The sequence below is a fragment of the Haemaphysalis longicornis genome, unplaced genomic scaffold (assembly GCF_048455015.1).
Source record: "Haemaphysalis longicornis isolate Haplotype H1 unplaced genomic scaffold, Haemaphysalis longicornis Haplotype H1 scaffold_1, whole genome shotgun sequence".
Taxonomy (NCBI): domain Eukaryota; kingdom Metazoa; phylum Arthropoda; class Arachnida; order Ixodida; family Ixodidae; genus Haemaphysalis; species Haemaphysalis longicornis.
Window position 1 is genome coordinate 117,151,998 of NW_027526203.1, and position 16,327 is coordinate 117,168,324.

The 16,327-nt window shown below is 47.5% G+C and overlaps 1 non-coding gene across 1 annotated transcript; it reads left to right on the forward strand.

The window, feature by feature from the left end:
- Positions 1–13,897: 13,897 nt before the first annotated feature.
- Trnat-agu (transfer RNA threonine (anticodon AGU)) lies at positions 13,898–13,970 on the forward strand. Its single transcript has one exon. It is a non-coding gene; the product is annotated as a tRNA-Thr (tRNA).
- Positions 13,971–16,327: the final 2,357 nt, after the last annotated feature.

Below are 16,327 nucleotides of genomic sequence, written 5' to 3' on the forward strand. Positions count from 1 at the left end.
TTGTTTACCTCTAGCGTTGAACAAGAAATGGCAATTCAACCTTCCTCTGAAGAGTGGTTGATTGCACAAAATGAGGAAGTGGGCTGAGAAAGCCCTTAAGCAACGGGGGAGCCAGTAAACAAGGAAACAAAATATCCGGCCATCCCAGCATAGCATGGTGCGCTGAAATTTCATTCGTCCCTTCTAAGCGTGCGCATGAATTGAGACTTCGTGTTCTTTGTTTTGGGTCCGTTTTCGTAGAGCTAACTACCTCGTATTAACTACAGCATAAAGAGTCAAGTAGTGACCCCCCTCTCATTAGGAACACTAGCGAGAGATCAGAGAGTTTTAGAATAACGTACGCAGCCATACGCAAACAGTTAGCGAACTTTATTTCTTTGAGTCGTTCTACGGCGCCTGCGCTGTACGTTAAGCCGCTCCGGTGTTTAGCGGAGGGAAGCCGAGCGGACGCTATTTCAGCGAAATGGCGTGCGTACGTGAGGCCGCTTGCATTTCCAACATGGCGGCAAGTAGCGCGACAACCATCCGCGGTTCCGCTTTTCTGTAAACAGTAATTTGCTTCCGGTGGACCAAGTTCCTTGCTCCTGTGTGTTTAAATACGTCGGGTGCTTAGCACGTCGCCCTCGCGCAGCTCTGTATCGTCGTGACATCGCTTACTGTCGGAACGAAGCTTTGTAGCCCGGCCAGCCGCCGAATCGGAGTGCGTGTGTTTGTGTTTGTGTGTGTGTGTGTGTGTGTGTGTGTGTGTGTGTGTGTGTGTGTGTGTGTGTGTGTGTGGGTGGGTGTGTGTGTGTGTGTGTGTGTGTGGGTGTGTGTGTGTGCGTGTGCGTGTGCGTGTGCGTGCGCGTGCGCGTGCGTGTGCGTGTGCGTGTGCGTGTGCGTGTGCGTGTGCGTGTGCGTGTGTGTGTGTGTGTGTGTGTGTGTGTGTGTGTGTGTGTGTGTGTGTGTGTGTGTGTGTGTGTGTGTGTGTGTGTGTGCGTGTGTGTGTGTTGTGGACGCGTTGGCGATGAAATGCGGCGTTGTGTTTCTGCGGGTAGACAGAGCTTCCCATGCTCTGGATTACCTTTCTCGAGTGACGTACGACTCAACCTCGCATCGGGTATGTACAGTGTGCGTGGCTAAAAGCCTTTTGGCTTGCGCGCCACAGTTAAGTGACTGCTGTTCGACCCTGCAAACCACGCGCGAGGTGAGTGCCGAATTTACGACGGCCAGGAGGAGGCAACCGATCACCTGTAAATCGCAGTTCAGACTTGCAACGCACGTCGTGACGTTGTGTTCGTTCGAAACGCATCTCTGGATTGTTTTGAAGTGGAATAAAATGTATGCGATAAACCCGGGCATTCCGTTCAGGGCGTTCTGTGCGATTGCACGAAAGAAGTTCCGCGGGACTTCAACGCTTTCTTTATGGAACGTACTCGGGTAACAGAATATTCATCTGGTGTTAACGCCGTGTTGTATTCAATACTAACGGGAACGAATTTGTTTGCACATGCTTGAAGAGTCGCAAAATGTCCAAGCACTCCAGCACTCCGCTGGCAGATCATCCGGCGAATCATTTCGCAAAACATTCGACAGACGGCGCCGAATGCATTAGCGTGTCGCTACGCAAAACTGACCAGACGCTCTACTAAAACTCCCCTCGCGGTGTTTACGTAGCGGGACGCAAAAATGTAGCGTTTAGCGTACGCAAAGGCAACAAACGCTGTACTAAATCTCCCTATTCATTTCCCGACCCGCGTGCGTAAGCGGCGTAATGAGCAACAGAAGCAGAATGAACTGCTCGTTCAGCACGCAAAGGCACACGCAGGAGCAGTCGTACGTGCCGCCGCATAAATAAAATTTTGTGACGCGTGCTCCGGTGTAATGGTTGCAGCGCTAAAACTGAGCAGCGGCGCGACGGTTAAGCGGATCCTGGCACAATCCGCCTATTTTCCGTGACCGATATTTCGGCGAGCTACCAACCGAATGATTCATGTCCACATGATTCGGCGCACGGGTAACCTCAGGCGTAGTTGAGGCCCAATATAAGCACACAACGTAGAGTAACAGAGTTGTTTTAGTTAGAACTACAGGTTTGGTTGGTTTTTACGATAACAAATGAAATGTACGGGTTTATTAAAAATGTTGTTAAAGCGGGTACAGATAAAATCAAGCAACGGAACCCAAAATTTTGACTTAAGCTGCTCCAACAACAACAGAAGCAAGAGATTGAACAGATAGAGAGAGAAGAGCGAACGCCGCAAAATTGAGTTGAGCAAACCTCGACTACATCCGTCATGGGAAGAGCTAAAAAGGATGGGAAATGCGTGAGTGGTGCGAAGGGCTAGAGGAGAGCAAGTGAAGTTGCAAGGGTGATCAAAGGCAGTCGTCCTTCGGCGACATTTGCAGCGAAGCAAGCAAAACCGTGGCTGAATTTTTCTCCTTTTTTCCAACACTGGGGGCTTCCACTAACAAGGTGGGAAAAGGGGTCATCATTTCGGGAAAAAAATTTTCTCAAAAATGCGCAAATATGTTTCGGAAATAGTGATAAGCATTACATTCGTCTAAAATTTTGCCCCCGCTCATTTCTCCGTTACGGAACTGCTTCGAGGAAAGTAATTCTCTTCAGCAACGTTGGGACCTCGCATTGCATGCGTTCTCTTCGGCGTGCGCCTATAATGTGGACACGCCCACTGCTAAAACCATGTTGTATTAGCGAGAAACAGGCTTTAAACTAAAAAAAAAACGCTTCATATATGCCTTTCTTAAGCAAAAATATCTGACGTCAGCAGTAACACGAGATTTAGTCAACAAGAAATGATGCGTAGCTATTCGAGAACCAGTGACGTCATTATTTGATTAGAAAACTGCTGACACCACTTTTGCCACAACAGTAACTTAGCGAGTGCTATCTTCAGGGCTTTGCATCTGACTGCTGTTCAACGTGATTTGTAACGCACGTTTTGTAAGGTTGCATTCAAATGTCAGTGTCCATGCACCTGCAAGTTTCAAGAGAAACAAACATTCGAAAGTAGTGCAGTCGCAACCGAAAACTTGTTCTTACTGCAAGTTTAGCATCTAACAATCTTTGTTTGCAACCCTGCAATCACTCGAGCTATGCTGTAGAAATATAACATAACGCGAAATGATCACTGTAGCAGGAGCATTACTATTTTTTTTTTGTAACTTCAGCAATAATCTCGTTAGAAACTTTACTCTTAAAGAGGAATTGGGGTTTATAGCGCTAAAGCTACACCTGGTCTCTTAGGAGCGGCGTATTGGATGGGTAAGCATTAATTCGACTACTTGGGGATCTATACCGCGCTGAAATCTCGACGCATCGGTTTTGTCGTTTTTCGCCTCCACCAGAAATACTGGCGACGTAAATTTCAGGACTTCTCCTCCTCCAGGAACACGCCGCCGCGTCTCGTGTCGTCGTGAGGGACGAGGCAAACTCTGAGTCTAAACCATGCCCACTTTATGTACGAAATTATATACAGAATATATACAGGGCAACTTGGACAGTCAGCAGTGAGGCTTACAAAATGCTTGCCGTGGGACTCTCCTCGCGACCTACAGGAAGTTTTACAGTCTCCTTCCTCTCGCCGGGACGAACATATATCCTTTCGGTGATGGAAGGGGAAACGCTAAATAGAAAAATTACCCCATCTTCCCGTATGGGAACATTGAGTAGTATGCGAAGCGGCCATGTGGTCGATTCAAGTGCCCACTAGTTTTCAGTTCTTCGTTTCCGTTAGGTTGAGGTAGGTAGCTACCGTTATATTTACCGTTTGGTTTCCATGGTAACTACCACACTTTTCACTTACCGGAACTACGAAATGGGAAATTGCGTTGACGCCATGGCTGTTTCGCATACTACTCAGGGTTCCCCTACGGGAAGATGGTGTAAGTATAATGGAGGGGGGGGGGGGTGTTAGAGTGGAGAGGCATTAAAGAGAGAAAGAGAGAGACGTTGTATGTGGTATGCCTTTGTATTTATGTAAGCATTATCATCATCATGTTCAACGTAGGTGACGTCGTGCTGTGGTTGGCGTTCCGCTTTGATTATGACCGCCTTATGGTCTGTGAAATGTAAAGTCAAGGGCTGTTGTAGTGGATGAACCCTAAAGTTGCTGAAGATGAGGTCGATGGACGTTCCCCGGATGGTTGTGGCCTGCTTGTAATGACGGCCCGCCGAGACTCGACGACGCACGCCGCTGCCGACGAAGATGAAACGTCGAAGGCGCGTGAAGCGTGCTCGTCTCGTACTGGCCCAGGAAGACACCGGCAACACTGACGCTCCAGGAGCCATTAAAAGGTAAGAGACCACCGGGCGTTCAGTAAGCCGATCATATGGTGCAACAACGGCAAGAGAGGGACATGGCCCCGACCATGAGATGCTTCGCATCTAAAACAAGAAAAATAAAAGCCGTTCCAGTCAACGTGAAAGGTGACGGAAGTGCAGAGAAAGTGATTCCCCATAATGGGCTGTAGCGCCGTTATCCGCTCACCGCTACCACCCAAAGCAATTCAAATTTCCCGATTCCGGAGTGCTCGCGCGCCCTTCCTGGAACAGCGGCGGCAGGAGTTCTGTTCTTTTTGCGCTTACTTTTCTACCGCACTTGCCGGCGTTCCACTGCCACTTTTATGGCTTACTGTCGCAGAAATAAACCCAACGAGCGCTTCAAACTATACGAACCCGGGTGCTGCCGGTTAATGACATATATTGTGCGTCAAATCTACCTGCAGTTTTTTTTTTTCGGTAAACAACGGGGAGATGTATGACTAGCTCCAGCGTTTCATGCGTTTCGAACAGTTATGCCTATTTAAACCGCTTGGTTTTCGAAGCCTCTGCGGGACGCCCTACGACGGAACGCTGGACTCTACTTTGGTCCGTTATTTCGCGGCACCGCCTGATTCCGACACTCGCTTGACATCGATCGTTACAGCGAGCTACGACCACAAGGCGCGCCCCTACAGTGCTCTGCACTTAAAAAATGCCGGGTAGAACACGCGCCGACCGGGCACGGGGCGTTCAGAGAACGCGCGTGGTGGTCGCCATCCAACAAAGAAAGCCGCATCTTTTTGTCACAGGCCGTACGCTACCTTGGTCGTTTATGCGCGAGCCGCGTGTCCAACCGGGTTAATTGCCAGCGGCCGCTTTTGCGAATAAGGACGAAGGCTACACCTCATGTTCCCGGAACAATACTCGCCGAATGCAAATTTTGTAAAAGCCCAGCATCACTCCACCACATAATTGGGGAGTGCGACTTCAGCTTAGAAAATCCACCCCTCCTCCATCATCACCCCCTCTTCTAGAGAGCAATAGGAGATCTTGGTGTCCAGCTCCTCACTGGCAACCCTGCTAGCGCTGGTCGACCGGGCGCCGGCGCCCATGACGTCATATGGGCTCCAGTGAATAAGGAACCACTCCCAATTTAGACGCGCAATAAATGTATTCTCTCCCTAACTCGGCGCATTTGCGTCGGAGGGGGGGGGGGGGGCGGCGTGCGCAGGCAGTACGATAACCTCCGGGCTCAAACCTCACAGGCGGTGTGGCTGGGATTGAACCCGGGTCCTTGGGTTTTGCAGGATCGCAACGCCTTAGTGGCAAAGCCACCGCGGCGGGTCTTAAATAAGAATCAAATTCTCAAACATAAACTGAGAGGGCATCGTCATCTATGAAACCCGTCTCCCACAACGGTAACATTGGGCTAAACGACAGGTGCGCGTAGTAAATGCCATTAAAATGTTTACATTTATCTTTATGTGTGCGCTCATTAGAGCTCATAAATTTCCGGTTACCTGCATGATACAACAAACTATGAAAAACACATGTTGTAAATCTGGGACCAGTGCAGTTAGTTCTCTTTATTTTCCGGAGCCTCTTTCGAATGAAAGAGCTGCATCGCAATTTTACGTCGATTAAAAAATCCACAGACGCTGCTCTAATCAAGTGCTGTTATTTTATACTTTCGCTCTCAATGTGAACGTTTTTTGATTATTAAAAGTTTCACTCAAGAAATCACCTACAAGAAATCACGGCATAGCTCGATGCTTCGTCGGCAATATTTAGGCCGTTCAGCGACTCCCTGGCGACCACCGTTTATTCCTAAGGCGGAAGCACCCTGCGCGAAAACGCGAGCAAACACAGTTACATAATGCTCCGTAGTACAAAAAAAAGGCGGAGCTTCCAGTGCACTCGGATACAACTCAAGAAAAAATTGGCCGCGTATCTGCTCCTTTCGTTGCAAATGTCGTCAAAAGACGATAGTCTTTATCGACTTTTGCCAAGTAAATGCCTCCCTTCGCTTTACCGCTCACCTCTCATGTTGTTCCTCTTGCGTCGCGCTCCTCCCAAGGTAAAGACACCAAGGGTTTGCTTAAATCATTTTAAATTTCCCGCGTTCCACTGCTCCAAACCGGGTGTCTCGATGCGAACGCTGCCGTACGGCGAAGACGCGCGTTAATCGAGGCACCCTACTTCAACGTTTATAGAACCGCGTTTCCCTACTCCACGTGCGTTGCAAGCAGAACGTGGAAACTATCTAGTGGAACCTTGCGTAACTGTTGCCGATTGATTTCTTAAAATGGCGCCAGAAGCTATAGTGGCGCTGGCGCCAGCAGGCGACAGCGGAGTAAATTCTTTTTCTGCAGTTGATGAAGTATTTAATTTCGCAAAAGTCAAGCATGTTCGAATTTTTATAAAGGAACACTGCAAATATCACTTCTGTATTGATTTGTTGTCTCATATTTACGTAATGTCTTGTTCTTTTTCAACAATGTCGACAAGTATGAACATTACACCGGACTTAGACGGGTAGATTTAGCTGTGACTATATAAGACTATTGCGCAGGCATTGTTTTGCTTTGGCCGGGTGGCTGAATCGAGTCACAGACAGGCAGACGGACAGACATACAGACACACAGACATACAGACAGACCAAAGTTTCTGGGTTTAAGTAGCCCAAGAAAGACTATCGTCTTTAAAATACGGCTTTTCCTCGTCAAAGCACCCCCTTCCAGGCAATGGTGTTGCCTTGCCAACGTGACGTCGTGACCCATCACCTCCACACCACACTCACGAAAGAAATCAAAGACGGTGTTCTTTCGACAACCGGCTTCATAGTCGTGGTTCTTCCGTGCTTACGGACTTCTACCAAATTTCCGCCTCCGCTGTTCGCGTCTACCAATCGGCCTCGTCGTGCTCTCTGAGGGTGACTTTTGTGCCGTTCAGTCGCATCCCAAAGTGTTCCTCGACAAGCCTTACTCGCGTGTTGTGTGCAGTGTTCTTAACATGCTCGCTAAAGGCGATCGCTGTGGCCTTTCTTCTGCTGCCTCAGCGCTCGGCGTTGCCTGGAAACAGCCACCACAGCAGGTACTGGAATCTGGAATATTTGCGCCGTTAATCGACGCTTCAAAACGCTGTGTGATACAAATCGGTCGTCATGATCCTGTGCGGGCGTTGGGTCTCGAGCGTGAAGTGCTGCTCGTTCTACCCTGCAGTCCCTCCGGCGTCTGTGGCGCAAGTTGCTACCCACGCTTGGTGGCGCCAGGTGGCTATAACTCCTTGTTTATTTTTCGTTGTTTGTTACCCCATTCAGTTGTAAATATTTCTGTTGTGAATAGCGCTTGACGTTAACGCCATGGAGAGTTATGTACGGGGCGAAACGCAAACAGCGCGATGTTGCGCCCTGAATTCCGTTAGAGCATATGTCGAACCATGTGTCCCAAGTGCATGCTGGGCGCAAAGGTATTCGCCCGAATTGTGGTAAAGTCGCCAAATAAAAGAAGCTGAATTTACGCGCTTTTTGACCATCAATGTGGACGAGCGGTATCTTAGCTGCGTGATGTGATTAATATGCGACATGCTCTATTTTTAGTATCGGTTGCGCTGAGATTCAATTCTTAAATATATTAATTGTAACTGGTATGTTTTCGTCGCCCGTGTTTTGTCTGAGGAGTGCTGTAAGAGGTGTCGGACAAAAATCGATTGTGAATTAAATACTAAAAGGGATGTGCTTTGAGTTTGCATTAAGCCTATGATCACGAAGATTCTCCATGAATATTACCACTGTAAGTTAAATTTCTTTGTGTCAGTTATACTTCGTGAATAAGCTGTGCTTCGCGATGCTGACATATCAGCAGCTAGATTTCACTGGTACGACCAGCTGCAACAATGCATGTCAAGACATGAAACGCAACACTGAAATAAAAAAAGCCACATTTCAGACTTTCCTACACATGAGCAGGCATATTGTGCACCAAAATGAAATTCTTGCATCAGAGATGTACTCTACTGAAGCTACATAGGCTGCTCGCCTTGTGTTTATGTCACTTAAGTAAGCAGCTGCTGCTGCAAGAGTCATCTGCATGCACGTGAGCTGTTAATTCAAAATAGCGCAATCAAGGTGCAATCAAGGTACCAGGCGCAATCAAGGTACCAGATTAAATGTGGCATATCTGGCGGCGACACCTCGTTTCATCTGCTACCATATGCGCTCAGTTCGATTGACCTCACAATGGTAGGGCGGGAGCCCAAGCACCATACATCCTGCCCTTACAGCTGCACCGTCAATACGATACTTGATGTACCGTCTCGTCACACAGTATACAAGGCTGAGGAGCTCCTTTTTTAGCATTTTTTCATCCCAAGCAAGTCCTTTGGACGTCAGCTAGTCCGGAACGACTTTTCCCCGCAGCCGTCGTAGGCACTGCTGCTTCTATCCGTGAGTGGTACGAGGAGTTGTCCATGACAATGACACTACCTTGTGGCAGTTGCACTAAAGCGGCATCAGACCAAGTTCCAAAGCGGGTGACGTCCATGTCCTCGTGCTATTCGCCGTTCTTCATACCCCGAAAGATATCCCAGCAACCACCGACGAAGACGTCCTTGCTGCCGATGTACGTTACAATCAGGTGCTGGCCTTTCCCTGGCGGATGCTTTAAACCTGTCGTTAGATGACGCAGGAAAGCGTCGTGGTGGGAAGCAACCGCCGTGCCCGCAAAACAATCGATAGCGTTTTTCCCGCACTCACCCAGGTTTCCTCAAGGCAAAAGATTATTTTTTATCTTTCACCCTGTACCTAGTGATGTCGTAGGAGCACTGGTGCTGCCAAGCGAGAATCTCGTCCCGCTCGATCAGCAGCGAGTTCCCGCCCCTCTTCTCATACATGAACCCGATGTCTTTCACAGGCGGCGCACAGTCCATGGCTGGAGGGGAGTAGCATCGCCGCTAGCGTTGAATTCGCAGCATTTGCCTTCACTGACGGGATCTCATTGCGGTAAAAAACCGATGCACGGATGACAACAATCCGCATTTCGTTAAGTCGTCGTACACTTCTGTGCTCGTCTCTTGCCAGCGCTTTGCGGGCGCTTTCGGAAGGGCGTCGAAACATTTCCATCATTTTTTTTTTCATCTCCTTCTTTACGTCCATCACCAAGCTCACGCTAACTCTAAGAAGATCGCTCACTGTCGCGGCCGTTTCTTCAATGCTGCGCTCTGGGTGAAGATGCCGCAAGCGAACGTACGCGTTCCGGATCATCTCCCGTCCGCAGCTGCAGATGCCACGGCCGCTTTTGTTTTTCTTGTACCATCGGCGTGGAATGGATGACATCGCACCACAATCCTCATTCCAGAAAGATAAAGTGCATCCAGACGCGATTGCTTCGGGCTCCATGGCGCCAAAGACAACCGGAAATTCAGAAAACCACAAGCAAGCGGTTGAGGGAAAACACGGAAAGCAGAAATTCACCGTCAGCAACAAAGCTAAAACTCCCTAGTCCAGCTGACAAATAAGCTCTTTCACGCGTTGCATTATAACGGGAAAATAAAGAATTTGAGTTACTGTTTTATCTTCGTTCAGAATTAAGGCGAACTGAGGAACTACTTTTCGGCGCTGACGCACTCAGAAAAGCTTGGCTCTGAGCGCTGCCTGCAGGTGCAAGGCGGGCGGTCTCGACGTCACGTTGACACGGCGACGCCATTGGATGGACGGGGGTCCTTCGACGAGGAAAAGCCGCATTTTTCTTGGCTTGTAGCCAAGTATAGTGGTGCTAGGCAGGAGGAACACCAGAGCTGGGGGTCGACCTAGCTTCTCCACATACTCACAGCGGATCCCAGGAAAGAGAGAGCAGCCGGACACCAGTAGTGCAAAAACATCTTGGACGGCACTGCAAAGCAAAGACAATTTAATTGTATGCAGCGTTTTATTTTTGTGTGTTTGCTTCTCTCCAGCGGAGGATGGTTCGATCAGCACAGCCAATATGCCCTGTGCCTGCCCCCTTATAGCCCTGTCGTCGTGTAACTGTCGTCGTGTAGTATAACACTGTCGTCGTGTACCTATCTCCGAGCTCTCATCTTCGCCAGGACGCATCGCGATGTTTGTAATTACCTTTTAACGGACGACTATAGGCGCGTCTCAGCCACCCACAGTGAAGCAATAATGGTTGCACGAAACTCCCAACCCATTTTCGCGTATTTTTTTAGTTTTTGAAGACTCGGACGACTTGAAACACATCGAATACGGGCCGTATTCTCGCAGGCAGCCGTGGGAGAATGCGCCGGCTGCACCCACGTGATTCCAGGGTGGAGCGTCACTTTCTGCCGGCCGTAATGACCGCACTTTCTTTAGAGTTTCCTTGGAAAAAAGCATTTTTGATCTTCGCTTACGGTGCAGCGACTCCTATTTGGGCCTCCAAATTTTGCACGTAGCACCTTTTTAAGGTGATACTGCAGGAAAAGAGTGCATTTACGTGGTCGAAAAATTCGTTGCCCTTGGCCTAATGCCCGGCCGGAACATATATCCTCTTTCGCACTGCTCGCGTGCCATTGCTTTTGTGGTGGCGGGCACATGCAGCTTTATTTAAAGCGATGTGTACGAAGATGTCATGGTAGGCTTTCAGGACTTGGAAAATATAACAGGGGCGCGCGATACGATCTCAGGTTTGAGTGTATGCCGCATGAAGGAGAGAGAGAACAATCTTTAATGAGTCTGGCGATGTCAGCCGAGCTAAACCGCCTGGCTTGCTACGCCAGATGAATGCTGTGACAATGATGATTATAATGATGAAGAGAAACACATGATTTGAACTATTTACAAAGTCTGATCAAGACTTGTGGCTTTGAAGGCTCTACTAACGTCAGGCTATGGGCGTTGGCCGGGGGGGGGGGGCTAATAAAAGCATTTGCCCCCGTTCCGGGACAACTCTACGGCGTTAATTTCGTGACCTATTCCTTTGGAAGGGCACCGTCTTCTGAGCAGATTTTTTTCCGAAAGAATGTGTAAGGCATCCCCTTCCAGGTTTAACCTACCATATCAAATTAAATGAATGCGGTCGGCATTCAGTGTAGGGCTCATCGCAAATACATAGGTCTTCCTGGGAACAGACGCGTCGTCAAAATACGGCTCACTTGGTACCCCTCTGACTTATACGTCTGCAAAAAACTAGCATATTTCGCAGAAGGCCATGAACAGCAACTGCGATCGCCACGAACACTGCAACAATTGATGAAAAAATCATTAGTTATACTTCTGAATTACTTCTCTGGTGACTTGGTGTTGCTTCCTTTTTTGTTAGCAAACAGTAGCCGAAAACACATGGCAGCAAGCAGGAACGCGCCGGACAAAAAAAAAAATAAACCCGGCCATACGCGGTTTTCTACGCGTTCAACCACGGACGGATGCCCCGTGACGCCAATACGCAGCTCTTAAAACGATTGAAAATTGCATCGTGGTGAATTTTCTCCTTTATTAATCTAGACACTGCCGCCATTCCCGCCGTTTCACTGGCTATGCCAGCCACGGGTTTCGAATAAGGTGAGAGTGTAAGAACAGCGTCTGGGACAGCGGGAGACTTTCCATCGGGTTAATCCTGCGAGAGCTGAAGTAAACCGGCATTCCGTTTTTAGTCATGGCGACAGAAGGTGTTCCAAGGACGCATTTTTGTTTTGCAAGAAAGTTCACGCAAGAGTGAGCTGAGCCGGGTTGCGCGTGAATTACTTTTTTTGAGGATACGCCCACTGCGCGAAGTCCTCCGTCAGAACAAGTACTGCATCTCACGTCTGTATGGAGCAAGGTTTAGGCGATGGAGTGCTTTTAAGCCATGGATTAATGTATTCACCAGGGAAATTTTGAAATGTCGGCATTATCTCAAAGTTTCGACTCGCGTCGGTATTTCCTGCCTTGAATAGTTAAACAAAATGACTTGGAGAATCAGCTTGGAGAAACAGTTCAGCCACCCCATAAAGCATCCTCCGTAGACGAGGGACCGAATTTCCGTGACTCCGTTTCATTAGTTCTGGTGTTTTCTGAACGGTGATATGAAGTTGTGTAAGGTGCCACAGTTTTTTGCGTTGCCCTTAGCATACAGCTGACATCACCAAGGATCAAGTCAGCTTGCCACGTGCTTGGCTAGAACGTACACTCTGAATGTTTACTCAGTTTTCGTGTATAGTATAAGCAAAGGTTTTCTTTATTTAGCCCTATGCGTGTTATGATTCTGCCAGGGCGTTTATAGGCCCGACACAGAAATACATTTTCTAGAACTGGTTATTTTAGAACTCTTTATAATCCACCTAAACAGTATTCGAGAAAATAGCGCAAGTTTCCTACCGAACCTAAATACAACGCTGACAATGATATTATATGATATCTTTGGCATGTCGGCTGGGGGAAGTTTACGGCCACAAGTAATTAAACATTAAACCAAATATTATTACTCATCATTATATAAATACTTACCAATTATTATCCCAATTCATTGATTCATCCCGACTGACAGCTGGGACTGTCAGGCGGGGACTTACAAACAGGCTGCCATGTTGGTTATAGGCCGTCAAGCCGAACGAACAGTCCCAATGGGAAAATGGATTTGGCTAAGTTTGACATCCACCTAAATGCAGCCATACGGCTACAAAGGAAAGCTATACAGCTGTCTCGGAAACTTCGCAGTTGAAGAAAAATTCGTCCTGGTCCAGGATTCGAACCCGGGACCACTGCTTAACCGGAGCAGTCGCTCTACCAACTGAGCTAACCAGGAGGCTAGTCGTTAGTAGCAGCAGTGGTCCCGGGTTCGAATCCTGGACCAGGAAGAATTTTTCTTCAACTGCGAAGTTTCCGAGAAAGCTGTATAGCTTTCCTTTGTAGCCGTATGGCTGCATTTAGGTGGATGTCGAAACTTTCCTTTACAGAAACTTACTCCACCTTGGGGATTTCCCATAAATCTGGTCGATTAGGATTTGGTTAAGTTTGATTTGTGCCTAAGTCGCACCTGGCTCATGTCTAAAAAACAGCTGCTCATATATATATATATATATATATATATATATATATATATATATATATATATATATATATATATATATATATATATATATATATATATATATATATATATATATGTATATATATAGAAATAACAGTTGGCAGTCAAGAATACCTCAGAAAGCAAAGGGGAGGATGTGGTACGTAATTGAAACAGATAAAGAACTTGTAAAGAAAGAAAGTGGAGAAAAAATGCCTGCCAGGTGGAATATATCTATATATATATATAAATATACATATATATATATATATATATATATATATTTAAGTATATATATAGCGAATCAGAATAGGAAATGAGGGGCTCGTTGAAATAAGGGTTGGCAGTCAAGAAAACCTCGGAAAGAAAAGGGGAGGATATGGTATGTCATGTAAACAGATAAAGAATTTGGAAAAAAAGAAAGTGGAGAAAAAGTGCCCGCCAGGTGGGATCCGAACCCACGACCTCCAGAATACCGGTCTGGTGCGATAACCACTACGCTACCGGCGGGGCTATTTTTCCCCTCCACTTTCTGGCGCTGGCTACCACCCCCAAGCACAGGAAAAAATTACACTGACATAAATACCCCAGAAAGTGGAGGGGAAAAATAGCCCCGCCGGTAGCGCAGTGGTTATCGCGCCAGACCAGTATTCTGGAGGTCGTGGGTTCGGATCCCACCTGGCGGGCATTTTTTCCCCACTTTCTTTCTCTCCAAATTCTTTATCTGTTTCAATGACATACCATATCCTCCCCTTTGCTTTCCGAGGTTTTCTTGACTGCCAACCCATATAATATATATATATAGAAAGAGAGGTCAGCAGTCTACAACGCCAAAGGAGGCATAGGGGTGTGGTTAGGCTCTTTTCTTTTTTATTACGGTTAATGAACTAAACATTTTTTTTAATATACAGAAGAAAGAAAGAAAAACACGCGCCCAGAGTGGGGACCGAACGTAATCGAAAGGCGTGGGTTCGGTCCCCACTCTGGGCGCGTGTTTTTCTTTCTTTCTTCTGTATATTAAAACAAATGTTTAGTTTATTAACCGTAATAAAAAAGAAAAGAGCCTAACCACACCCCTATGCCTCCTTTGGCGTTGTAGACTGCTGACCTCTCTTTCTGAATTTCCTCAACGAGCCCCTCATTTCCTTACAATATTATTCTGCGAAAGCCTAGCGAGGGTCTCGGTTCTGGCAGCCTTGATGCCTAGGTAGCATAAGAGGGCTTCCCGCCAGTTACCCGCTCATGACAGGCTGTAGACGTTGGAGTCACGCCCCGGGGGTTGAAAAGAAGGTCCCCTTCTCCCCGTGTAGTCAGAGTGGCGCTGGCTACCACCCTCAAGTGTCAGATACACTTCTAGTAAATATAAATAGCCCAGAAAGCGAAGGAGAACACAGTCGCCCAGATAGCCGAATTGGTAAGGCATTCGACATGTAATCGAAAGGCGTGGGTTCGGTCCCCACTCTGGGCGCGTGTTTTTCTTTCTTTCTTCTGTATATTAAAAAAAATGTTTAGTTCATTAACCGTAATAAAAAAGAAAAGAGCCTAACCACACCCCTATGCCTCCTTTGGCGTTGTAGACTGCTGACCTCTCTTTCTGAATTTCCTCAACGAGCCCCTCATTTCCTTACTATATTATTCTGCGAAAGCCTAGGGAGGGTCTCGGTTCTGGCAGCCTTGATGCCTAGGTAGCATAAGAGGGCTTCCCGCCAGTTACCCGCTCATGACAGGCTGTAGACGTTGGAATCACGCCCCGGGGGTTGAAAAGAAGGTCCCCTTCTCCCCGTGTAGTCAGAGTGGCGCTGGCTACCACCCTCAAGTGTCAGATACACTTCTAGTAAATATAAATAGCCCAGAAAGCGAAGGAGAACACAGTCGCCCAGATAGCCGAATTGGTAAGGCATTCGACATGTAATCGAAAGGCGTGGGTTCGGTCCCCACTCTGGGCGCGTGTTTTTCTTTCTTTCTTCTGTATATTAAAAAAATGTTTAGTTCATTAACCGTAATAAAAAAGAAAAGAGCCTAACCACACCCCTATGCCTCCTTTGGCGTTGTAGACTGCTGACCTCTCTTTCTGAATTTCCTCAACGAGCCCCTCATTTCCTTACTATATTATTCTGCGAAAGCCTAGCGAGGGTCTCGGTTCTGGCAGCCTTGATGCCTAGGTAGCATAAGAGGGCTTCCCGCCAGTTACCCGCTCATGACAGGCTGTAGACGTTGGAGTCACGCCCCGGGGGTTGAAAAGAAGGTCCCCTTCTCCCCGTGTAGTCAGAGTGGCGCTGGCTACCACCCTCAAGTGTCAGATACACTTCTAGTAAATATAAATAGCCCAGAAAGCGAAGGAGAACACAGTCGCCCAGATAGCCGAATTGGTAAGGCATTCGACATGTAATCGAAAGGCGTGGGTTCGGTCCCCACTCTGGGCGCGTGTTTTTCTTTCTTTCTTCTGTATATTAAAAAAAATGTTTAGTTCATTAACCGTAATAAAAAAGAAAAGAGCCTAACCACACCCCTATGCCTCCTTTGGCGTTGTAGACTGCTGACCTCTCTTTCTGAATTTGCTCAACGAGCCCCTCATTTCCTTACTATATTATTCTGCGAAAGCCTAGGGAGGGTCTCGGTTCTGGCAGCCTTGATGCCTAGGTAGCATAAGAGGGCTTCCCGCCAGTTACCCGCTCATGACAGGCTGTAGACGTTGGAATCACGCCCCGGGGGTTGAAAAGAAGGTCCCCTTCTCCCCGTGTAGTCAGAGTGGCGCTGGCTACCACCCTCAAGTGTCAGATACACTTCTAGTAAATATAAATAGCCCAGAAAGCGAAGGAGAACACAGTCGCCCAGATAGCCGAATTGGTAAGGCATTCGACATGTAATCGAAAGGCGTGGGTTCGGTCCCCACTCTGGGCGCGTGTTTTTCTTTCTTTCTTCTGTATATTAAAAAAATGTTTAGTTCATTAACCGTAATAAAAAAGAAAAGAGCTTAACCACACCCCTATGCCTCCTTTGGCGTTGTAGACTGCTGACCTCTCTTTCTGAATTTCCTCAACGA